Below are 26,596 nucleotides of genomic sequence, written 5' to 3'. Positions count from 1 at the left end.
TATAATGAAATTTTCACACATACTAAATTGAACACTTAATGAAGTCGACAAATTGCATTTTTAGGAGATGTTTAAATACTTATTAATTTCATTTTTGTAGGATTCTTTAAGAATTGTGGGGCCCATGGTTTCTTGTTTAGGTCCCAATCTGTTTTGTTCTCCCCTTGAGAACCTCATGTGTCCTGGACCTTGTGCCAGTAATACTTGATGAATTAAAAAAGGCTGTCTTTCTTGTATATGTATTTTTAAAATTAAATCTATAATTTTTAATTCATGCAAATGTCATGGATAGGTCAAAGATAATGATATCGAAAAGAGAAGAATAAAATAATGCACACATACGTGCATGCTCAGTCATGTTCGATTCTTCTGTGACCCCATGGGCTGTAGCCCCCCGGGCTCCTCTGTCCATGGAATTTTCCAGGCAAGGATGCTGGAGTGGGTTGCCATTTCCTTCTCCAGGGGATCTTCCCAACCCAGGGGTTGAACCTGCTTCTCTTGCATCTCCTGCATTGGCAGGCAGGTTCTTTACCAATGTGCCATCTGAGAAGCCCATAGTTTTCAGAGCTTGCTAGTGAAAAACAAAAAGAAAGCAAGCACATGCACAGACACATGCATACAGACACACATCAGGATTTTCTTCTTAATTTTAAACTAGGTTATGTGATCACTATACTCAAGTTTCTGTTTTTTGTTTCAAAAAAGTCAGTGTAAATGGTATCGTTTTCTACTCAAGGTCCTCAAGTCAATAGCAGCACTCAGATTATGCTTTCGAATTCACTATCTCTAAAACTAGAGATGGCATCTTTCCAAATGAACAAGTCAGTCCCTAACTCTGAGCCTCAGCTGCCTTATCCATAAATGGGAGGAACTGATCAGTGGTCAGTAAGGTTCTTTCTGTCTCTAAAACCCTAAGAGTTCAGAAGCAGGAAACAGACTTGAATTAAACCTTGAATACAGACAATCATGTTATTTGTCTCTGGCCATACAACTTCATCGTTCACGAATATTTCTCCTCCTGAAAATTATATAATTAAAAAAAATCATTTGTGATTATGAAAAAGACTTGTAAAATTAATTGTGCTCATTGAACCATTTAGGAGAAGACAAATATAATCAGAAACGCCTTCAAATGGCAGCATCTTTGTGGGTTGTTTTTTTTTTTTCTGAACTTTTTATTTTGCATTGGGATATAGCTGTTTAACAATGTTGTGATGGTTTCAGGTTAACAGCAAAGGGACTCAGCCATACATATACATGTATCCATTCTCCCCCAAACTCCCCTCCCATCCAGGCTGCTGCCACATATCACTGAGCAGAGTTCCATGTGCTGTACAGTAGGTCCTTGTTGATTATCCATTTTAAATACAGCAGTGTGTACATGTCCATCACAAACTCCCTAACTATTCCCCATCACCCCCCCATCCTTCCCCTTGGTAACCATAAATTCATTTTATAAATGGCAGCCTCTTAATCCACACTTGGATATCATAGGGGGAAAGACTGGGTTAATTTTTTCCCTCAAATCATATTCCTTAGTTACCTAGAGCTTGAAAGTCCCAGGTGCCCATCTGCCACGAGTGCTTTGGAGATTGTTTACAGAAGGGAAGCTGAAGAACCTGACCCCATGGTAGCTTCCAGTTCTGAGCTTGAATCTTAAAAGCAACAACAGAATGTTCTCAACCAAAAAGCAGACTGCTAAAAACTCCAGGAGGAGCTTGGCTGATTAGCACCTGTTCTTACTCCTTAGTATAAGAAATACATAGTTTCCAAACCTGAGTGGGGGTAAGGATTTATAAACTGGTTTTGAGGGGCTGGCAGGGGAAAATTAGCAGAGGTGTAATCTCTGTGTGGGGGATCAGGCTTGCTCTGTGTTTTGTGTGTTTAGTGTAAAAAAGTAGATTTTATATAAGCCATGAAGAAGAAAAGAAAGTTACTCTCTGCACAAAAATGAGGCAAAACAACATAGATAAATGAGATCCTGGGAACCCCTGTTTATGTGCCAGATTGAAGACTAAATAATGTTCATTTATGTTTAAATGTAATCCCTTCCCACCTATACCAGCTGGAATCTCAGCAGGAACAATAATCAGTGCAGCTGGTTCAAAGTAACAGACCTCAGTGAAGGGTACAGAGGTGGATACAGGAAGGCTAAAAGAACCAATAAGGGGTGGCCAGGCACCCAGAGACTAGCAACAGCAGGTAGCAGTCACCACTCACCAGGAAAAGATAGTAGTCCTAGAGCCCAGTGAGAACAAGAACTGTCAGGGAGGTGATGTCCAGGAGGCTGAGATCAAGGAGGGCATATTCCTTGCCAGAGACTTGGTTATTCCTTACACTGAGGCAGGAGAGAGCAAAGAAATACCAGCTTCTTTCCTATCACCATGAATGCCTCCTCCTGGCCAACTCAATGGGCAACAATGCCTGGATGATGCAGTCACAGTGATGAGACACCAGGGGCACAGAGAAAAGCAGAGAAGGGATTGGGGCAGGGAGGAAGGGGGCATGGAAAATAACCAGAGCACATCTTAGGAGACACACATGTATGTAATGGCATTCCTGTTTGAAACGTCAGCAGGCTGAGGAGTTGGGATTTGAACCCAGGTCTGTCTGGCTCTAAGTTCACGCTTACTCCTCCATACCGCTCTCATAACACTTCCTGTATGTAAGCCCTTCACTATTTACCAATTCTTGCACGTATTTTAAGGGGCTTCCCTGCTGGCTCAGATGGTAAAGAATCTGCCTGCAATGTGGGAGACCCAGGTTCAGTCCCTGGGTTGGGACGATCCTCTGGAGAAGGGAATGGCAACCCACCTCAGTATTCTCACCTGGAGAATTCCATGGACAGAAGAGGCTGGTGGGCTACAGTCCATGGTGTTGCAAAGAGTCAGACACAACTGAGCTCTCACATACTTTCTGTATCTGTTCCCTAAATAACCCTGAGGGGTAAGAAAGTCAGATTTTAGCTCTATTTTACAGATGATGGAGCTAAGGATCAAAGAAGGAATTAACACTTTTCTTCTAAAAGGTAGGTGATAATGAATGGCTTTGGTCCAACAGGAGAAGGGACCAGGCAATAGAGGGTGGGGTCTGCCTGATACATGTTAGCAAAACAGAAAAGATTAAGCACGGATCAATAATTTGCAAAATTTAAAATAAGAAAGGCACTAGCAGGTATTTATTGTTGCAATCTTTAATTTTGCATACGTCTTTCATCATTAGTCTAAATTTTATTTTTCCCTAAGACTACATTAAAGAAGATAAGAATTAACGTCTGGCTAACTGAGTGCTGCTTTGTGAATGGTGTGCCTTCTGAAAAAAGATCACCCAGTAAAGCTGTAGACTGCATGATTTTAAAGGTGTGATGCAAAACCATTTCTTATTCTCTAGGATTTTAGGAGCAAGGGGCTTCCATGGTTAAAAACATGGAGCTGCTGCTGCTGCTGCTAAGTCGCTTCAGTCATGTCCGACTCTTAGCGACCCCATGGACTGTAGCCTACCAGGCTCCTCCATCCATGGGATTCTCCAGGCAAGAGTCCCGGAGTGGGGTTAACAACATGGAAGGGATTGTTAAAAGATATCGAAAGAGGGATACTTTTAATTTATTTTTAAAAAAAGACCTTAACCAGGAGAAGTATGATTCTACTAAATACGTCTACTTTTGTTGAAAAGTAGATCAGACTAGATTATGCTCTAGTCCTGCTTCCACATGTCATCTGAAAATATACCCTACTTAACTAAAAGCAGTTATCACACAAAGGTCCACCTAGCCTTGCTCACCATTGCATCTGACCCAGGCACACCCTAGCATAGCAGATGCTCTATAAATTTTTGTTAAGTCTACACCTGAAGAGCTACTTACGCTTCAAACTCTATGTGCCAGAGAAGTATACAACCTCTGTACTTCATCCTCTCCTCAATCCTATGTTGTTGAAATTATTATCATCCCCACTTCATAGATGAGGAAGCTGAGCTTACATGGCTAGCAGGTGATGTGGCCAGGATGTGCTCCATACACTGTCATCTGTAGTCCTCTTGTGTCTCAGAGACCCAGGTATCATGAGCTCAAAGATCCACCAACTCTGTGATCTTTGAAAGTCAAAGCTCTCCCGGAAACTTTTGCTAATTCTCAGGAGCTTTCATTCTCTCACACACAGTCTCTGCAGGGCCTCAACTGTAAAGAAACTCTGGGCAACAAGACACTGACTTGAAGATGACATGAGGAGGAAGGAAGAGGTACTTACATCACAAAACTTCCAAGCAAGCACCTGAAAAATGCCTAGGAAACGTTTCTGTTTACTGTGAAGTTAAAGTGTTAGTCAGTCATGTACGACTCTTTGCAATTCCATGGACTATAGCCCGCCAGGCTCCTCTGTCCATGCAATTCTCTAGGTAAGAATACTGGAGTGGGTAGCCATTCCCTTCTCCAGGAGAGCTTCCCAAGTCAGGGACTGAATCCCAGTCTCCTGCATTGCAGGCAAATTCTTTACCATTTGAGCCACCAGGGAAGCCTTCTTTCTGTTTACTGTATGACTCCGTAGATTTTTGTGATTTCAAGAATGTTATATAATAAGAGTCTGTTCACTGTATCACTCTATTATATAACATTCTTGAAATCGCAAAATCTGAGAGCTGGAGAACAAACAGATCAGTGGTTCCCAGAGGCTAGGGGTGGGAGGAGGCTGTGCCTATGGAAGGGTAAAACTACTGATCCTGATAATGGAACTGTTCTGTGTCTGGACTCTGGCGGTGGCCACACCAGTATACGCATGTGATGACAGCACATAGAATTAAACACATTCATGAGCACCTGCACACACACACACGTGGACACAGATTCAAGTGAGTGCATGATAAACTGGTGAAATCCCAATAGGAACAGTGGATGGTAACAATGTCAATTTCCTGGTTGTAACCCTGAACTATAGTTATACAAGACTTTACCACCACTGGGAGAAAGTAGGTGAAGAGCAAATGAGAGCTCTTTGTATGATATCTTGCAATTGCATGAGAATCTAAAATTATCTCAAAAAACCTTAATGGAAATAATAATTACATCATAGGCTTTGTTGTAATCTTTCTTCCCTGTTTTCCAAATTATCACTAATGTTGCTTTAGTGATTTTTTTATAATTAAAGTTTAAAAAATGCATTATTGAACATGTGAATTGATTTTACAGATAGGACATGGAGATGGGAGTAAAAAAGAAGGTATTTCATACCAAAGAATCAAGAGGACCAAAAGCACAGAGGCAGGAAAGCAGAAGGCACCCATGTTCAGGAAACAAAGAGAACCCTATTTGCACAGAACATGGAGGAGTATGTGAGTAGCCTGGGTGAGGTAGGTAGAAAAAGGTGAGTCAGTCATGTCTGACTCCTTGTGACCCCATGGACTATACAGTCCATGGAATTCTCTAGGCTAGAATCCTAGAGTGGGTAGCTTTTCCCTTCTCCAGGAGATCTTCCCAACCCAGGGATCGAACCCAAGTCTCCTGCATTGCAGGCAGATTCTTTACCAGCTGAGCCACCAGGGAAGCTGTAGGTAGAAAAAGGTGAGTCGGGCTGAATCATGAAGGGAAGTCAGTTCTGAAGGCATGGTGGGAAGAAGAATGTCTTATGTGTTTGGGGAAAGGACAGGGAGTGATGTGTTCAGCATGGAGTTTGGGGGAAAGAGGTGTGGCCACACAGGTGGGCAGAATGGACCAGAATGCATGTGGACTGGAAGATGAGAATGTCTAAGCAAGACTTAGTGTGGAGGATTTGAGTCTAGAAACAAGAGGCCAATGTGCCAATGCTGCAAAGAACATGGAATGTGTGGCTGAAACTTGTACCTGGGAAGGGAAATCCCAACAGGTATCACTAGAAAATATTTGTGAAATCTGTTTGTGTATTCCTAGATAACAAGAGAGGAAAAACATATTTCTAACTCCCACTCCATTATCAGACGGATAAGAAAATTCACATCTACACCAGGTGCAATGACATAGGTAGTATAAAACCAATACTTGATGTCCTGATTCCTACCCATTCCTCTAGCTCATCCATTGACATATCCAAAACCAATGCTAAGCTCAGTTATTACTAATTTTCATCTTAGAATGTACTTCAAATTCATAGGCTCCAAAATTTCTCTTATAATTGTATCCTCTGGTAATCTTGGTTTATTGTCCCATGAATTTGAACACATAACTTTGCTTGAATATAAAACAGAACCATTTTGCTAGACTATGGTTTATTCAGACAAAATGAAATAAAAAAGTTTTTGAATTGTTTTATAGGTTTATGTAGATGGTAAGCAGGAAGCACTAATTTCCAATATTTCCATCTATGGCCTTTCAGATACACTCTAATAAAAGTGACCAAGGTCTCTTTTTAAGTATACAGCATTAATAACTTATAAGAGATCAATGATAACTGTTTATCACATAAATAAGCACTGTGAGTTACAGAACTCCCAGATTAAATGAGAAGCATTTATTAAACTTCTGCATTGCAGCAAAATGTTTGGTACATGTTGTGCAGAAAACCCAAAGGCAGCCCCCCACTGGTTTTTAATTGTCATTCCCACTGAGTTAATAAGCATGCTATCAATAATGTGGCTTTCCATTAAAGTTTTGATAATAATTGTTCAAGCTCTATTTTGTAATTATTGATAATAGGTTTGATAAAGTTTTCTAATTGCCACCCTCTTCTTGACTAACACAACTAAATGTACCACTCCTTTTGTGGCACAAAGAACGATCAGTCTTTCTATTCCTAGAGCCCCTGAGTCTCTCAGAATAAGGTGCTGTGGAAGCTGCCACATTTGCAGCCTCAGACAAGCTCAAGAAAGCAGTGTCCCCACTTTCCTACTCTATGGGGACTGTCTCTGCTCCCACCTGGTTAGAATATTGTTCCTCCAGCACCTCAGTGACTCTACTACACTGGGAGGTCCCCCAGATTTGTCCCCTATGCCAAGATTGCCATGAATTAGGTCTAGATTTGAACTGCTGATCCAAGTTTTTACCATGGAATTTGGAATGTTGTTATATCTTCCAAGGACAGCCTTAAGGAACACCTCACATGGTAGTATAGAGATTAAGGGCAGGGAATACAGTCAGATAACAGGGAACTGAATCTTGGCTATGAACATTACCAGCTCTGTGACCTTGCCTTTTCTTTTAATTTCTTTTAAATAAACTCTAGTTTTTAGAGCAGTTTTTGGTCTACCAAAAAAATGCCAAGATAGAACAGAGAGTTCCCGTTATACTCCACACCCAGTTTCCCTTGTCATTAACATCTTATATTAGTATGGTTCATTTGTTGCCATTAATAAACCAATATTGATATATTGTTATTAATGAAAGCCCATACTTTATTCAGACTGACTTAACTTCTACCTAATGTCCTGTTTCCATTCAGGATGCCATCCAGGATGTCACACTACATTTAGTCTTTATGTATCCTTAGGCTCTTCTTAGCTGTCACAGTTTCTCAGACTCTCTTTGCTTTTAATGACCTTGATAGTTCTGAGAAGGACTAATCAGGTATTTTGTAGAATGTCTCTCAGTTGGGATTTGACTGATGGTTTCTTCTTTAGTCTTGTGTTTGGGGGAGGAAGATCACAGAGGTAAAGCACCATTTTCATCACGTCATCCCAAGGCAGGGCTTCCCAGGTAGTGCTAGCGGAAAAGAAACTGTCTGCCAACGCAGGAGATATAAGAGATGTGGATTCGATCCCTGGGTTGGAAAGATACCCTGGAGGAGGGCATGCTTTGATCCTTGAGTCAAGAATATCCCTTGGAGGAGGGCATGACAACCCATTCCAGTATTCTTGCCTGGAGACTCCCCATGGACAGAGGAGCCTGGCAGACTGCGGTCCATAGCGTCACAGAGTCGGACACGACTGAAGTGACTTAGCATGCACACACAAACCAAGGGAACATACCATCATTAGGACTTATTCATGTGGATGACTATTGATATTGGCCCTGACTACCTGGCTGAGGTAGGGTTTGTCAGGTTTCTCTACTATATATGGCTACTCTTTTTGTCCCCTTCTCCATGATGGACTTTTTGCAGGGAAGTCCCTATGAGTAGCCCACACTAAAAAAGTGGGTATTTTGCCTTTTTGTGCCTCAGTTTCTGCCGGGAGCCAGCTCACGAGATCCCACCCATGACAGAGTCATGAAAAAGAGGGCTGATCGAGCACGGCTCTCAGACCTCAGGGATTCTCGGGAGGCTGCCTCAGCGCTCACCTTAAAGATGATATCTGTTTCTCTGACGTTTGTTATAATAAACCTCCTCTTATTTTCTGTGACTTAGACAAAAGGCCTATTCTGATTCTCTTCTAAAATAGATCTTTCTGATACCTCAATCGATAAGGCCCCTGAACGGTAGCACCCTAATAAAATTATCTGGGATATAGAGTATGCTAATCTAAATTCCTCTTGCTAGCATATTGGTTTGCTTAATAAATGTACCTGTGCCCTTGGAATTAATGTGCTTGACTGCTCCTTAAATATTACTTTACTTAGTCTATATTTACTCACTATGTTTTTATTCTTCACGTATCTAGCCTATATAATGAAAACATAATTTATATAAGTAGAAGTTTAGCTTTAATACAAATAATAAGGCAATTGTTAATTCAGCTGGTGATTTTGCTAAGCACTGACCTTTGTGCTACATTGTCTCAGCTTGCTGTGCCATGACTTTATGGGACCACATTCTTTTCTGTTAGGGTCAAGGTGTAAGATAGATTACAGAGAAACAGGTGTTACTTTGAAACTCTGAGTTTATAAATTCTTTCTTTGTCATAATCTGCTGTGCCTGTATTCTTTAAAAAATGTAACTCTGGTACTTTCTGTCCCTGATACAAAAGTGTTCTGGCTGATCAACCCTTATCAATAAAGGAGTCACAGGATGTTAGCAGGCCTCCAGGCCCAAAGATGATGTAAACAACTTTAAACTTTTTGTAACTAAGAAACACAAGCAGTGTCCTGGTTCTGATAAAGATCAAAAACTGCTGACCCATTGATCTGATTTTGCATGACTCTACACTTTACATTTGTTTCTATGTACAACTAAAAGTATAAAAGCTGCCTTGAAAACAATAAAGTCAGAAGACACTTGGAAACACCACGACTCGCTGTGTCTTCTCATTCTTATCGCCAACGCCATCCATCCTGAGGGAACCCTGACCAGCTGGAGCAGGTCTCCGGCATGTTCCCCACCTGTAAAACTGGGGATAATAAGAGAATGTCTTTTGTAGATATGTTGCACATACTGAGCTAATATGTAAGGCATTTAGAACAGTGTCCAGCACAGAATAAGCAGTAAGCATTAACAACTCTTACTGTTATATTCCTTTTATACCAGCTTCCTTGTGGAAAAACACACTGACATAGTCATTCATCCACTTAACCACCATATTCTGAGCACCTGCTATGTGCCAGGTATGGTCCTAGAGCCTGGGAGTTACAACGTTAGCAAAAACAAATACATCTCCTGGCCTACAGAACATAAATAGAGATTAATGAAGTAATCACACAAATGAACACATACTTCCAAACAGTGAGAAGTACAATGATGAAAATTCATGGAAGCTATGGGGGCATATTTCAGGGAAACCTCCTTATTTTTCCTCTGAAGACATGACAGTGTCCCCTGGGGAAACATGTGACTTAGGAAGCACCTGTGAGAAGGGCAGGGTGACTAGGGTGTAGAGAGTGAGGTAGACAGTGACATCATGGGAGCCAGGACAGGCAGGCTGGTCCCACCTATGGTATGGATCCAGAGTAGGCACTGCAGATGTTCAAGCAAGAGATGATCTGATCTGATATTAGTTTCAAAGAGATCTCTCTGGCCACAAAGTAGAACTGGGATTGGATGGGGTCAGAGTAGATGTAGGGAGACCATGCTACTACAGTAATCCATGTGGAAATGACTGCAAATTGCACCAGACAGGTGGCCACAAAGAAATGCGAGGTGGAAGGACTCTGGAGAGCCTAGTCACAGACTGGAAAGGAGAGAGGAGGGAGCAAGAATTATGGAGCCTGACTCTACCTTTCTGTCTTGAGGAATTAGATGGCAAGCAGTGATATTTAGGGCAAGTGAGACTCTGAAAGGAGACAGAATGAATGAAATGAGGCAAGAGTGTAACAGAGATTGGGGGGCCAGGTGGTATAGGACCCTAAAGACCCCCTGAAGAAGTCTGGACTTCATACAGGAGAACCTACGTCTTCTCAGGTGGCTCAGTGATAAAGAATCCACCCGCCAAGGCTGGAGATGAGGGTTCAATCCCTAGGTCAGGAAGATCACCTGGAGAAGGAAGTGGCAAACTACTCCAGCATTCTTGCCTGGAAAAGAATTCCTCCATGGACAGAGGAGCCTGGCCGGCTACAGTCCGTGGGGTCACAAAGAATCGGACATGATCTAGAGACTAAACAACAACAACAGTAGAACCTAGGGAAAACAGGAACATTTTATGTTGGCCTGTTCCTTTTTTTTTTGGCCCAAGGCAAGAGTCTAGATAGAGTTTTTAATTCTATATATCCTAAAACTCTTCTTCACCCCACCAACTCAAAGGCAGCTCCTCAGCCCTGTCAGCAATGCCCTTTTAGGTTTTTTAAAAGAATCTGAGGCTGGAAGGCTAGAATTTAGACCTCTCAGATCTCCAGAGTTTGGTACTTGAGTGTAGAAACATGAGGAGCGTCAGCCGGCTCCTGGCCCCCAGGCTCTGGCTTACCTGCCCCTCTGTTCCCACCCTCAAATCCACTAGTGCCATGAAGGACCTCAAGTCTATGAACAGCCCAACCCATTCATTCAAGCTCCGGTCCCTCCACCATCACTACCCCCAGGAAAAGCAGCTGTCCCTTGGTCACCTCTACACAGATCCTAGATGTCAACTGGGCAAGGGTGTCCCGAATCCTGGACATCTACACTGAGGGCTTTAAGAAGGACATGTATTCCAGGAGGCTGGTGTGAACCCTTCTCCCCCCTGGTGCTGACTTTATTTCAATTACACTCACCATAAGCACCACTGTCATATTACCTTGAGCATAACTTACTGCCTGTCACATTTAAAATTTACTGTTTTGAAAGAAGGGGGAAATGTCATGCCCCTACCTTTCCAAATCTGATGACTGACTGAGATAGACGCTGCTTCCCTCTGAAGGTTCAAATAAAGGAAAAAATATCATAATAATAAACATCATCACCATTCATCTCAGTGGTAATTACCCATTCATGCCAACCCCCCTCAAGATTTAAACTCTAGTTAAAATGCAGAAAGATGAACAGACTGAAGAATGTAGCTTATTTATTTATTTCCAAAGAGAAAGTGCCATTCTGCAATCCAAAGACTTTAAGACAAATCTGACAGCCTAAATTACATCCTACCAAAGGAAATGGTTTTGATAGAATAAGACATTAATAAACAATCTGGATTTTGCTCATTTATTTTCACTTTATTTATTTGTCATATCTACTCTATATTTCAAAAGGCAACTTATGATAAAAATCCATATACTAGAACAGATAGTTAAGAGTGAAGTTAAGAAAACAATATCAGAAGTTGTTTAAAGGGAAAAAAAGAAATAATTTAATCATGAATCTGAAATCAGACATTATTCATATGAGCACTAAATGGGCTCTGAGTTTCCTAGCAGCCAAAGCAAAGGAAAAAAAAAACAAACTGGGAGGAGGGTCACACATTTCTCAAGGCCTGTTAAGGAGCAGATTCTCAGTTCTTTAGAAGAGACACACTTTCCACCACCACCAAGTTTCTACCAAACAGTACCTCCAAGTAGTAATGTTGAGGGCTGCAAAAATTTCTCCATTTCATTACTAGTCCTGCCTATAATCTAAATGTGTAACAAGAAGACATGATTGTTAAGAATAAAGTGCTGCCAAGCACATGCTTTCTGAAAAAAATGATTGCTGCAGACAGCAGAGTTAGAAAAATATCTGGAAATCAATACAAGACTGAGTTTTAAGTGCTTGCACTCCTGTTAACTGGACTGCCCTGGTAGCTCAGCTGGTAAAGAATCTTCCTGCAATGCAGGAGACCCTGGTTTGATCCCTGGGTCAGAAAGATCACCTGGAGAAGGGGTAGCCTACCCACTCCAGTATTCTTAGGCTTCCCTGGTGGTTCAGATGGTAAAGAATTTGCCTGCAATGCAAGAGACCTGAGTTTGAACCCTGAGCTGGGACGATCCCCTGGAGAAAGGAAAGGCTACCCACTCCGGTATTCTTGGCTGGAGAATTCCATTACAAAGGAGCCTGGCAGGCCCCAGTCTATGGGGTCACAAAAAGTCAGACATGACTGAGCAACTTTCACTTCATTCCTGTTAACTAGAAAGTGTGTCTCAAAGGGTCTATATTAACTTAGAGGAAATAAACATGCAAAAAATTTCAATCTCAAAGCAAATATAGCTTAATTTATAACTCCAGTTAAAAGTGATTTCAGCAGTCAATTTGAAGTCAGACAAAAACTTTTGGAAAGTGTAACTTATGCCAGTGATACACTCAGTTAACTGGCATGCCAGCCTCCTTTCACCAGGCTGCACTGAGATTTCCAAATGATCAAATGGTTGCAGAGAGCAATTTTTCTCTTCTTTCTAGTAATAGAACCCCAACTTGCTCATGTTGGCAATCTACCCAGCTGAAAATCATCAGGTTTCCAGACTCCTTTGCAGAATGACTGGCCATGTTGGTCCTGGGACACAGTTATGGCCAAGGAGCTATGAGCTAATTCTACTAGGAGGGGGTCTCTTGCTAAATGAGATTCCACTGACATTTGCATTTTGATTTGTTCTTCATCCTTCATCTTGTTTGAACACAAACAAAATGTCTGAAGAAAGATCAGCCATCTAGGGACAACCAGTGTAAAAACCAGATATGAAATCACTGAAAAGGGCCCTGGAAAGACCTTGGGTACTGATGGCTCCAGACAGCACCCCCACCCCCAGTTCAGCACTGCTTCCCTGCCCGTTTTATGAAGTGAAAGAAAATAAATAGACCCCTTTTGAGTTAGCCACTCCAGATGGGTTTTTGTCACAATCAGCAGAATGTAATCCCTAACTGAAAAATAGACACAGATCCATCTCTCTAAATGCTTCATTCAACAAACTAAAAGTGAGATTTCAAGTCCAGGGAGACTGGACAGAAGAGAATCTCCTTCTCAGTGTAGCATTCAGCTGGCGGCCAGAGTGTTGTCGATATTCACCAGACCCAGTTTTCCTTCTGGTCTCACAGCTGAGTACATTTCACATCTTCCCCAGAGGAGTCTGTGTGGCTGAGTTCCGGTCAGTGAAACAGGGAAGGCAGTGATGTTAGCATAAAGCCCTCCCCTCCCTCAATTCTCCAAGCTGGCTTTTTCCCATCCTCCAGCTGAACAGGAAGGAGGACAAACTCCTGGCAAATGACAGAGCCACACAAAGGAAGAGCCCAGGTCCCTGACCCAGGGGGCAGAGCCCTGCACCTGCTGGACCAGGACAGCAACACAAAAGAAGAACGTGTATTATGTTAAGTCACCAGGACTTTGAGGTTGCTGGTCAGCCTACTAAGAATATACCTCTAGGAATAGTCTCCATAGTGGAGGGCAAGTACTATAGCAGGTAAGCAAGAGGATCCACTGCAGTAGCCTTTACTTAACCACATTTGAATGAATTTAACCAATTTGGGGCTATTTTAAAATGTACATATGTTGGTAAAGTAGTACATGTATAAAACAAATAAATATGTTTATACTGAAAAGTATGATCAAAGTGTTTTTTTACTGAACAGGATGCACAATTCAAAAAATCATGAACATCACTGTTCTAGGGCAGTGGTTTTAAAACAATTTTTAAGCAAGAAAACTTCTCATAAAAACATTCACGTGTGGTTAGTACAGAAACTAGGTGATGGCTTTGGTGCTCTGGTTAATGAGGGTGCCCTAAACCCTGGAAGGAATGAGGCTACACAGGGAAGGAGGAGAAGGATCAGTTTTGAGGTTTTACATAAGATATTGATTAGAAAGAGAATCACACTGCTTAATTTTTAAAAATAATAGTGCTCCACAGAATCTATGGGACAAAGCAATGGTAACAACATTCTAAAGACCTATTTATAACTGACACATTTCTAGTCTCTTTTGTCTTGGTCACTTGGTTTGAATGGATGACTTATATACTGGCTCTTCATCCAGGGCAAGGGGAACTTGGGAGACCTGACCACCTCCCTCTGCTTAATCATACTGCCAGATTTCCTTTTCTTCACCTAAGCTTCAGGAATAGAGCAGGAGGAGGCAGAAAAAGAGAGAAAATGGCAAAGTGAGATAATACAACACTGTTTCTTGGGCAGCTGAGGAAACCAGGGGCAGCTTTGACATGGCAGGCTTCTATTTGCAGAGGCACAAAGAGGCTGTGGTTTGCTCACCAATCTCCCAGCTTCTCTTTCATTGGGTTAAGCGTGTAAGGGAGCTCAGAATTTAGCCTAAAGAAATACTTAAAACCATTTAGAAACAAGAAGTCTTGCGTGAAATTAAACCTATGTTACTGATAAGTGTGAAATACAAAAGAATTATTCACACACCAGAGACCCCAGAAAAGACAGTGTACTGTTTCTATGGCAAGACTATCCAGAAACCCAATATATTCAGGGACCTGAAGCCTATGTCAACCGCTCTTCAACTCACAGAAACGAGTGTCAATCTGAAGTATACAAATCTCTGACTCATTTCTTCTTTTTCTTCGCAGTGGAAAGGAGAAGGAAATGATAACAAAATTACACCCAGCAGCCAAGTATGGAGCTGAAAGGAATAATCGACTAGAGTGGTCATTTGACTTCCTATCATTTCTAGCAAGCTTGTGCCATCAAATATTTCATTTATTCTTCAACCATTGCTGCCACTTAATTTTTCAATGCATGGAAACAGATGTGAAATTTCCCTGGTGGTCCAGTGGTTGAGACTTTGCCTTCTAATGATGCAGGGGGTGCAGGTTCAATCCCTGGTCTGGGAACTAAAATCCCACATGCCTTGAGGCCAAAAAAACCAAAACATAAAGCAAATGTAATATTGTAACAAATTCAACAAAGACTTTAAAAATGGTCCATGTCAAAAAAAAATTTTTTTTTTAAATTTTAAGAAAAACAAACTTTTTCCTTTCACTTTCCCCCTTGTTATAGTACCATAAGTCTTATGCACAAGTTCAGAGTCCACGAAGTCAGGGTCATTTTGTATCATCAGAGATCACTGAGTAAGCAGTAGTTAATTACATGTGTGCATCTTCCATCCCTAAGTGCTCTCCCAGCCCAGCCCCTGCACTCAGCAGCCTCAGCTTCTGACAGGTACCAATGATGTAACTACCAGCCCAGCCATCGTATCGAGGTACCAAGAATATTGTATCATGAGTGTTGTAAAGGCAGAGCTATCTTTGAACTCTGTGTTGCTTATTAAATGGACATAAAGCAACTCAAAGGACAATAAGAAACAATTCTTTAAGCAGAATCTCCCTATAAGAATATTCAATTCCTTCTCTGTGACAGATGCTGTCACGGGGCTTATATGTAACTTCTCTTTCTTTTCCTCCCCTTGAATATGTTTGCTGTCCTGATGATAAATCTACAGTCTCCGCTGAGCAGAAGAAAAATAACTGGGGCTTTGCTGTATGCCAAGGCTGCGGGCCGCATCTATCATTCTCTTGCTTCTGTTTTCCTTTTAATTATCTCACTTCAGTCAGAAACTTGACTTCAAATCATAAGCCTAAGGAGAGACTAGATTTTAATTCATAGAAGCACAACTAAATATTTTTGTTCCAAGACTGTATTTCATAGTAAAGCTGGGAGCCCCAGGGCTCTTTAAACCAAACGGCAACTACAAACATTTTTCTTCATGGCATGGTTTTTTGCTTCAAATCAAACTTGAGTTCACCTACAGCCCAGCAACCAGAAAGTTATTATAAGATTACATTCCCCTTTTCCAATCTGCCACCCAGCACACAAGAGCCTGAATTAATCACACATTAGAGATGAATTTTCTTAAATGGGCCATCTCTTTAGGAATTTTCTGATGGTTAATTTAGGCCTCTAGTTGGGGCCAGTTGACTGCTTCGGAGGTGGGCCCACTCTCCTCCAGGGGCACAGTGTTCCCTCTTCTCTTTCTGATTTTCCCTCCAACTCTGCAGGTTCTACCCCAGAGAGACCCAGGAAGCTAATAATCTGGGACTGCATTAAGATTGCTCAAACGATCTCCCCCACTCATTAAGCATGAGCTCTGTCCCAAAATACCACAACTGTGCCACCCACAGTTGAGTTGTTTCAGCTTCCCCAGGGCCCCAGACAAGAGTGCGCATGGCTGTGGATCAGGTCCTGGGTCTGTCTTCATGCTGAAAAAATTTCACACCAGTTAAGAGAACTGATGGCCCCTGGAGCAGAGGGAGGGAGGGGACGGTCCATGCTCCTCAGCGTTCTGTCAAGCAGCCTTTGTGCGAGATATTAAAGTCCTTTCAAAGGGGATATACTATTTCTATAAGCCCAAAGGTCTAGGTTAAGTGCTTTCCTCTTATATTTCTTTTCTTTCAAGGGGAAAGAAAAAAAAAAGACTTTACAACTTCCAATAAGAAAGGTGAGCTCATGTTTCAACAAAATTGATTGGATGAACTCAAACATGGCAGTGTTGTCAGTGATGTCCAAGAAATTGAAAAAAAAATCCAATTTTATGGGTCAGGTTGGGTAATGTGGTGGAAAAGTAAACAAATGGCAGAAACTGGCAGGCTCTGGAGGCTCTCATTTTAGAGATGGAAGGAGCTAAAGAGGTCCTGAAACCCAAGCACCAAGTTGGTTAGGTAAGGAAACCAAGTCTGCAACTTGCTTACATCTGCCCAGTGAGCAGGGGACAGGATGAGAGCAAGAACCCAGGGTGCTCCTCAGGTTCATTAAGAGTCTGTTGAGCACCTATGGCATGTAGTATGCCATACAACCAGGGGCTCTTAGGTCACTGACAAACTCTTCCCCACAAATCAGCACCATAAGTATGACCCATTGAAGTATTTCTCAAAATGAAATTATATGGCTTGTTGTCAAAGAACTGGAAGGAAAAAAAGCTCAAGACCTAATATTGCATTACAATAGAAAATTATAATGTTATTTAAATATGTATAAATGTAAAACTAAACCCTCTATACTTATTGTTCTTTTAAGCAACTATCAAACCAGAGCAAATTTTCAAATTAAATGCGAATAAAACTACAGAACCAACAAAATCCAATTAATAGCCTTACTTTAATGTGACAAATTTCTGTGCTTTTGCCAAAACTGAGTCACCGCTGGGAACGTGCATTGTGGTGCTGACTGCTAATGGCAGGTTCTTTGAACTGAGCACACCCATTCTACCGCATGTCGGGGCTGCCCCATTCGGCCAGCTTCTGGGCTTCCTCCTTAGTCTGGACTAGGAATCATTTGACCCCAACAAGAGAAGGAATACAAGCCCAGTGTTCAGTTACAGGATGGCCTAGAAGATGCTTAGATTAATTTGCACACTGACATCAAAATGAAAGCCCTAATTGTAAAGATCCTCTTAGAATACACATTGTACCTTCAAGAACAGATCTGTTTGAGAGATGCTGGTCAATTTGTCAGTTTAAGTAATTTTTTTCATTGTTTTCCATTTAAAGTCATATAATCAGAAGAGAAAGCTGGCTCAAATAGAAATATGTTTCAATATAATATGATTAAGACAAAATCATTTTACTGGATAGTTTTATATTATTTCAAGTTAGAGCATCACTTTCATACTTGAACTCCATCCCCTACAATGAATGTGTCCCCATCCATTTGCTGGTATGGGATTTGAGAACACTCTGTATTCATCAAGTCTTGTCCTGGAGCTTTCTGGGAACATGAAAATCACAAATTTAAGTCAAAACTGTGTGGTAATTACAAGGGAGTCCCCAGTGAGGGCTAAACCACAAGATGGGAATCCCAGTAGCAAGGAGGCCTGCAGCAAGAGCAGGGAGGCCCAGGGCAAACGTCTGAAACTATGACTTGCAGGACCACATCAATAAGGTTTGCTACAAGCCTCTTCTGTTATCATAAAGGATCTAGGCACTTTCTGATACAGGTTATTTTCAAGTTCTGTTGTATACAATACAATGTCAGACTAAAATTCCTTTAACCGCAATTTCAGACTGGATGTTCTTTTTTTTTTTTTTAAAGTCTATCAACAGAGGGCTTGCCTGATAGCTCAGCAATAAAGAATCTACCAGCTAATGCAGGAGAGACATGGATTGGATTCCTGGGTCAAGAAGATCCCCTGGAGAAGGAAATAGCAACCTACTCCAGTATTCTTGCCTGGGAAGTCCCTGGCGGCTATAGTCCATGGGGCTGCAAAAGAGTCAGACATGACTTAGCAACTAAACAATAACTGTAAACACATCTTAACTTGAAGCAGCAGGTGAAGAGAAGAATGCTTACTGTTAAACACCTTGGATCCTCAGATTCTCAGTGTGTGGATTCATTACACCAGACGCAGCACAGCCTATGTCTGTTAGACTTTCAATTGAGGAATCATTCGTGGAGCACCCACTGCCTGGGTACTGTGCTGGGTGCTGGGGATACAATGGTGAGTAAGAAAGAACTGTTCCTTGTAACAGCCACAGTCTGGACAAGGAAAGAGTGACTCAGTAAACCACCATTCCAGCAGGGCATCTAATGTTACAGCAGAATCAAGCAGAAGAAGAGGAAAGAGCACTGAAGAGGAACAATCATTGTGTCTGGGCTAGAGGAGAGGAAAGGATCCCTAGAGGAATATTCTAGGATATTCCTGCAGGCTTTGAAAAAAATGAAAAGGAGTTCATTAGGAAAAGGCCAAGTGGGAGAAGATGCAGAGGAAAGACAGATGCAAACAGTAGAATGTGATAACAAAGATGATAATCATATTATAGCCAACATTCACTGAGTGGTTCTATGTGTCAGTTACTGTGCTAAACACTCCAGGTGCTCTCTTTCATTCAGTGTTCACAACAGACTTATCCCCATTTTATTGGTGAGAAGTTTGAGCCTTGGAGAGATTCACCTGTCCAAGATCCTACAGCTAATAAGTGGCAAAGTTCAGGTCAAACCAGGAACAAGATAGTCACAGCCTACATTCTCCACCTCTCCAGTCTACTGTTCAGAAGGCTAGAGCATGAAGTAGAAGGCAGAGAGGAAAGACATATCTGACTGCTAAAAAATGTTGATATTTCTATCAACATTTCTACAGATGAGCATGAAATACTATAAACCCCCTCAAAAGTTGTTGCAAAGGATAGGTTTGATGTTTCACACACAAACTATGTTATTAACATTTATATGTATTAGAGATCTTTTTTTACTCCAGACTCTGATTTCATTCTTCTTGTGAAAGGTGGAATTTTTGTTTACTTTTGATTTTAAATGCTCAAGGGAATATGATGAACATCTTCATAAGAAATTCACGTATAAATAAACTCATGAATTAGAAAAAATTCTTTATTAGTCCATATGTCCCAATTTCAGGTTAAGAAATCAACACATATAAATGCACACACACACACACCAGCTATACAAAACATTGAATCCTGAGGCTGCCTCTAGAAACTAGTAAAATAACAGAGAATATGATTATTTCTTGCTGAAAATATAGGGATTTTAATTACAACACAAATGACAACTGGCATGGTTCTTGGTTAATACAAATAAAAAGTCTATGATATGATGTGCTTTCTTAGCCTTTGAGAAATTTTATGTGCTTGTTATTTTTTTAAATTGGCTCTTTGAGAGTTAAAGAGAAGTTGTCTCCTTAGTTGAGAGAAAGTGAATATCATTATCATAAGGCTCTTAGTAAGCCAAGCGTTAACTTTTGCAGGTTGTATGATCATTTCCTTATAAATGTCCTGCTCTCCTCAAGTGAGCCCAACAAAAAGGGTGGATTTACGTATTCAAATTGCCACAGTTGGAGAGAGCTCTTGTAAGGGAGCTAATCCCTTCTACCCTACAAAAGGAAAAGAAAAATCATAACAAAAACAGCAGGCATGGAGAAAACTTTCCATCAACCTACTCAGTAAGTGCCAGGTGCAAGATTCATTTCCACCCAGCTTCCACTTAGCTCAAAGCTGCCGTTAAGACAGGAGACAGGCAGAAACAACGTCCATGTCTAAAGATTTCTAGTTGAGTTCAGTGCTTGTCATTGGTAATTTAAGAGCTATTATGTCCACTTCACAGAGTTATTGGGAGGATTAAGTTAGATAATGTATTTAAAATGTCTAACACAGTCTTGGACCTGGGAGGCATCCAATATGGGTTGACCCCGTCCCCTTTCACACACAAACCCCACTCTCTCCTTATCTCCTTGTGGAGACCGCCAACCAACAGCATTTTTCATTACAGTGCTTTCTTAGAAATCTGATGAGAACAATAAAACACAAGGAGTTTATAGTGTAATCACTTTATATTTTTGCGACTTCAAATAGTTGCTTCTGAGACTAAGTGGTAGGTGTGTGAGGGTATCAAGATGATGGGGATTTACTGCTGAGCTCCATCTTGGGGCATGAAATTCACCAATAACTGCAGAAGAGTTTCATGGCTAATAGTTATGTAAATCACAGTTTGAGAGTGTTTTTTTTTTTTTTTTGAAAGACTTGATATAAGTAACCAAATAGAATACACGGTATTTTTACAAACAAATCAAAAAACCTCTTTTTTGTTTTCTTTCATCATCTATTTTATGTAGGGAAGAAGACATCCCTCTTTAATCCCCTCAAATTAACACTTAAGAGGTCAAACAACTGCCTTTACTTTAAAATAAGCAAACATGATTATAAATTTAAGCCTTTGTCTCTTCTAGTCTTGTTACTATCTAATTTTTTTTTTAATTTTATTCTACAAGATGAGAAAATATTCAGGTTTGTAGAGAATGAGTGATTAATAAAATGCATGCAAATCAAGTAATTAATTTTAACCAGGTCTTCAATATCCTTACTGCTGACAGTAAAGGAGAGCTGGGAAATTTAATCTCAATTTGTCAATATTTACCATCTCTAAATGAAACAGCAATCACAATGGCAGTTCCTCAGGGCTCCCAGCAAGCACTTATATTTTGCAAGTTCTCATTTCAGTAACTTGAACTAGAGACAATGTTGTGTTTGTCAAACCAATATTAAAGTCCTTTCCATGCCCATCAAGTTGTTCTCTAGAAAATTTTTTGGAAAACCACAGATGCAACATGCATATTCTCACAGCTATTCTGGAAAGCCCTGGTAAGCAGCAAGTTCAGGGTGTAGAAGGCTGCTGTTCCTGTCTGTCATCCGTGCCCAGTATCTCAAGAGCATCTAGTGAAAGAGTGAATGAAGACGATCTACCTTGATGGTTAGGAAGCTCAGGCCTTGGGTTCTTAAGCCCTCCACTTACTAAGTGCTTGACCTTGGCAATTTGCTTACCCTTTCCGTGCCTCAGTTTCCTCATCCATAAAGTGCAGTAATAACAGTACTTGGCTATTAGGTTGCCATGAAAATTAAAGGAAGCAATAAATGTAAAGCACTCAGAACAATATCTAGCACATGGTAAATACTTAATAAATTGTTTTACTATTGCTCTCAGTCTTATTAATATTACTCATCATTTACTAGTATTAATATTAGACTCAGTAGCACCATCCTTAAACAAACTGGACAAGTTTCATTAGCAGGTGCATGGCAATTTAATTTAAATTAAATTTTAATTTTAAAATCAGAAAGTAAATTTAAAGACTTCAAGTATATCAAGCAGTTGAGTATGTCAGGTAAAGGAATGAGAGTTTTACTTAAAAAGAATAGAAAAGAAAGATGCCTGCTACCTAAATCACAACTCTTCGAAAAATTAAGGGCTGATAATTTGCAGTAAAACAGAATATTTGACTTCCCAAAAGGACTCCCTTCAGGAAAATCATTTTAAGTAACAGGATCTTCTGGCACCTATAAAGCAGAACTTGATTTACAAAAATACAAACAATTAACATAAAAGTATGTACATTCGCTTTTCAGCTACACTGCAGGAAATAGATCTTCGGAGTTTTTGATAATCCCAATTCTTGACAAATCCAGTGAGCAGTGGATTTTGTGCAACTTTTCAGCAACATCTAATAGAAATGACCATTCTCTCTCTTGACCACTTCCTCCACTTTCTTTCTCTCCTTTCCTTCCTGTCTCACTGGCAGTCCTTCTCGTCTCTTTTGCTGGGTGCTCCTCTTCACCTGGACTTCCAAGTGTGGAGGTACCTGAAGCTAAATCCTTCACCCTTCCTTTTCCTTCTCTAGCTCCCCTCACTCCCTCAGGGCTGGCTTGAGAATGATCTATACACAAACAGCGGCTTACCTGGTGGCTCACAAGGTAAAGAATCTGCCTGTAATGCAGGAGACCTGAGTTCAACCCTTGTGTTGGGAAGATCCCCTGAAAAGGGAATGGTAACCCACTCCAGGATTCTTGCCTGGAGAATTTCATGGACAGAGGAGCCTGATGGGCTATAGTCCATGGGGTCACAAAGAGTCGGACATGACTGAGCAACTAACACTTCCACACTCACTTCATACACAGACAGCTCTCACATTTCTATCTCAAGGCCTAACTTTTGCTCCAGCCCTGGGTTGCTTCTCTACTTGATAAGGTCCCTGGATTTCCAGCAGATATCGCAAACCAAGCACATCCACCACCGAGGTCCTGGTTTTCTTCCTGAAATCCGCTCCTTCCTCAGTCTTTCCCATCTCAGTTAACAGCTCCATCATTCCCTATATTCAGCCTTCCTTTCTCTCACCTTCCCCACCCCAGTCTCTCCTCTTCCTCTAGACACATCTAGTGAATTAGCAAATCTTATTTGCTCTACTTTGAAATATATTTCAGATCTGACCCCTTCTCACCATTCCCACAGATACCTCCTTGGGCTACAACAATGGTCTCTCTCCTACAACAACTGATCTCTCTCCTATTCTATTTGCCTCCATAATCAGCCAAATGGACCTTTCTAAACAAAAGTGAGATCAAGTAACTCCCTGGCTTAAAACTTGTCCATGGCTTCCAGATACACTCACCATGTCTTAATCATGGCCTCTAAAGCCTTAATGTGACATGTCATCTGCCTATCCGTCTGCTATACTTTGAAAGTTTGTGTCTCTCCAAAGTTCATATGTTGAAATTCTAACCTCCAAGGTGACCATATATGGAAGTGAGGCCTTTGGGAGGTAATTAGATCATGAGGGTTTGTCTTCCTGAATGGGATTAGTCTCCATAAAAGAGGTCTAAAGGAGCTCTCTCATGCTTCACTGATATAAGGATACAATGAGAAGTTGGCAGTCTACAACTCAGAAGTGAGTCCTAACAAGAACCTGGCCGTGCTGGCACCCTGATCTTGGACTTCCAGCCTCCATAACTGTGAGCAATTAATTTCTACAGTTTATAAGTCACTAAGTCTGTGGTACGGTGGTATTTTGTTACAGCAACCCCAAATGGATAGAGACACCATTCACCTCACTTCCTCCACTCCCAACTTGTTCACCAAGCTGCAAGGGGCCTCCTCCTTGTTCTAAAAGCCACAAAGTTTGTTCTCCCCTCCCAGCCTTCACACGTACTCTTCCTTCTGCCTGGAATGTTTTTGCTCTGGATTTCTCTGTGACTGGCTCCTTCTCATTCTCACCTATTCCAATATCTGACCAACCAATTTAAATTATCCACTACCACCATAAGACCACTCTAAAGCCTCTTGAAACCACCTGAAACTATATGTTTACTTGTCCATTGTCTCCCCCATGAGAAATATAAGCGACACTGCAACAGAGATTTTGCTCGTTACCTCAGCTATGGTTCTCAGCTTCTTAGACAGAGTCTAGAATGTAGTAGGAGTTCAATAGAGATACTCTGCTGAATTTCTCTGCTAACTTCCCCTTCAGCCTACAGCTCCAGCAGAAGTGGGCTAGGTATTAGACGTTAAAAGAGTCTTGATTACAGCAAAATCATCAATCAGAAAAAGCCCCAGACTAGTCCCAAAAGGCTTCAGAATCTAAAATACCACAATACACAAAGACATGTGTCTGAAGCCCACCTCCATGACTCATCTGCATGTAACTTTAAGAATTTTTTTTTTTCTGAGCTTCAGTTTCAAATAAAATGGGCATGCTACTACTAACTGTGTCACTGGGAGCATTAAGAGCTTCTTGGATTCAGTGGTTATGTCTTGATTTCATTCATACACTTGTTCATTCTATCAACAATAACATTTTGATAGAACATCTACCTGGTTTTATACACTGGGGTAGTTACTGAGAAGTTAACCATTCAACAGTGAGCAGAGCAGACATGATCTCAGCTCTTGAGAGCTGACTGGCTAGTAGAGCGTTATAATATAAAGTGTCATCTTGGTTTCAATAAAGGAAGTACTGAGTGAAGAACAGGACCCTAAGGATACTCTGGAGGGATTATCAGGAATGGCTTCTTGAACTAAACTGTATTTTTAAGAGATATAAATAATATATTCAATACAACGATAGGTGTTATGCAGGTGGCAGACATGGGGGCCAAATAGGAGATGCAAAGACTTCTGCTGCTTTAGAGGAAAGTAAAGAAGTCAATATGATCTGGATTCAGATTTGGAGAATGGTGGGAGCAGGAGCTCTAGAATAATGGAAAAGTATAAATTCACCATAATGACTTTATACCATAATGATTACCCAGAATTAGAAGCAATGAACCAGCTGTACACACAAGTAGATATTTTAAATGTATTGAGGGCAAAAAGCAAGAAAGAATGAGAACTATAACACAGTAACATATACAAATTTAAACAGACACAAAGACTTCATATTTTATAAGGAATCACACATCATCACATTTACATCAAACACATTTGAATGGATGTCTTGGGGAGGAGGAGAATGAGAATGGATTAAGAGGAAAATAATTTCATAAAACAAAAAAGAGAACCTGCATGAACTATTGATAAGAGAGTCCAATGAATTGAGGAATGGGAATTGCTCAACTCTGAATCCAAATACCAAGGGAAGGAACGAAAGGAGGGATGGAGTAGGAGGAGACCAGAGACTAGATCACCAGGAGGCCAAGGAGAGAACTTATGACCCACCTGGGGAACAGCGAGTGGTCCTGTGCAGTTTCATATCCCTCCTCAGAGAGCACAGGGTACATTTGCTTTGCTCATTTCTAAACTGTCATCTCCCCAACAAGCACACTTGAGATCTATAGGTCAAGACGCAAAGACACTGGATCTATTTCTAAGGATTCCAGCATGAAAATAAATACATTAGAGAAAATGAAAAAGGGAGAGACTGGATGGAGGCACTCTCAACCTCACTAGCCTGGCCTCAAAATGAAACATACATACATACATAAGCAAACAAACAAAATGAATATAACAAAACCGACACAGATTCACAGACACAGAGAACAAACTAGTGGTTACCAGTGGGGAGATGGAAGGAAGGAGAGGCAAGATAGGGGTAGAGGATTAAGAAGTAAAAACTACTATGTGTAAAATAAATAAGCAAACAAAGATATATTATACAACACAGGAAAACATAGTCATTATTTTGTAATAAGTTTCAATGAAGTATAATCTATAAAAATACTGAATCACTATGATGTACCCCTGAAACGAACATAATATTGTAACTCAACTATACTTCAATTATTAAAAAAAAGAAACACATGTAGGTTTGTGCAATTTTAATATATATTAAATCAAATCATTGCAGGGTTTACTTCTCAAAAATGGGAAACTGAAACTACCCAGCATTATTCCTTCTTAAAAAATTGTATCTATTCCATATTTATGTCTCAGCAGCTATTAGGCATTTAAAGTGCCCTTGTCTGCTGTAAAGAGAAATGAACACTCCATCTGTCCAGTAAACCAGCAACATAGATGTAAAACACTGCAGACAAGTCAGTGATTAAATGTTAGCTCTCAGAAGGTTCCCCACAAACTTCTGTAAGAAATACCAGCATTACGGAATTTTAAATTTAGCCCAGAAAAGGAAAATACAAAACTTGTTTCATAAATATTTTATTTCAGAATGATGAATTTTGTTTGGACTTTTTGTCCTAAACTGCCCTACAAAACATACTTGCTCTTTAATAAGGGAAAATATAGATCCTAAAACACCCTTAAATCAAGCCATAAGCTATTACAACTCCATTTTGTGCTTAATCTACTCACCAAACACCTGAAGAGTAGAATATGACACATTTCAGGAAGCTTTATAAATGTCTGTCAAATCACAGGCCAGTAACTAAGAATGGAAAGCATAAGTCAATTTACCTACAAAAGAAGTAATTCTACAAGGCTTTAAAATATAAAATGACACTATAGATTTTCTGCAAATATTTAATTATGTACACATTTTACAACTGAGAAGACATTTAATAATATTAAAAGTTAACTTTATACTACCTTGTAAGTAACTTTGACGTAGAATCTTTGTGAACAGAAGTGCATATTTCCTCAGTGATCTGAACTACAGACATACCTGAAACATACCGCTAATATATGATAGCCTCATCTCTCATGTAAAAATAAATGAAAAGCCTAATGCTAGAGGTAAGATGCATAGATGCTTAGACATGCACTTTGATTTGAAAACA

General features: G+C 40.5%; 1 protein-coding gene and 1 long non-coding RNA gene across 4 annotated transcripts in view; one reads left to right on the top strand and one right to left on the bottom strand.

Moving 5' to 3' along the window:
• SCHIP1 (schwannomin interacting protein 1) overlaps window positions 1-26,596 on the bottom strand; it is a 992,315-nt gene that overhangs the window by 797,954 nt on the left and 167,765 nt on the right. Inside the window, exon 1 of one of the 3 annotated variants that reach the window (XM_081570682.1) lies at window positions 2,221-2,396. The exons of the other annotated variants lie outside the window; for them this stretch is intronic. The gene's annotated coding sequence lies outside the window, so the exon portion shown is untranslated. Of the gene's footprint in view, window positions 1-2,220; window positions 2,397-26,596 lie in introns of those variants that run through there. 3 annotated transcript variants of the gene reach the window in all.
• Window positions 2,474-6,631, top strand: LOC145538521 (uncharacterized). Its single transcript, XR_014076973.1, has 6 exons — window positions 2,474-2,604; window positions 2,980-3,028; window positions 3,246-3,359; window positions 4,158-4,392; window positions 5,180-5,551; window positions 5,897-6,631. It is a non-coding gene; the product is annotated as an uncharacterized LOC145538521 (long non-coding RNA).

The sequence above is a fragment of the Giraffa tippelskirchi genome, chromosome 2 (assembly GCF_054371585.1).
Source record: "Giraffa tippelskirchi isolate mGirTip1 chromosome 2, T2T-mGirTip1v1.2.pri, whole genome shotgun sequence".
Taxonomy (NCBI): domain Eukaryota; kingdom Metazoa; phylum Chordata; class Mammalia; order Artiodactyla; family Giraffidae; genus Giraffa; species Giraffa tippelskirchi.
This window is presented reverse-complemented; position numbering and strand designations above follow the sequence as displayed.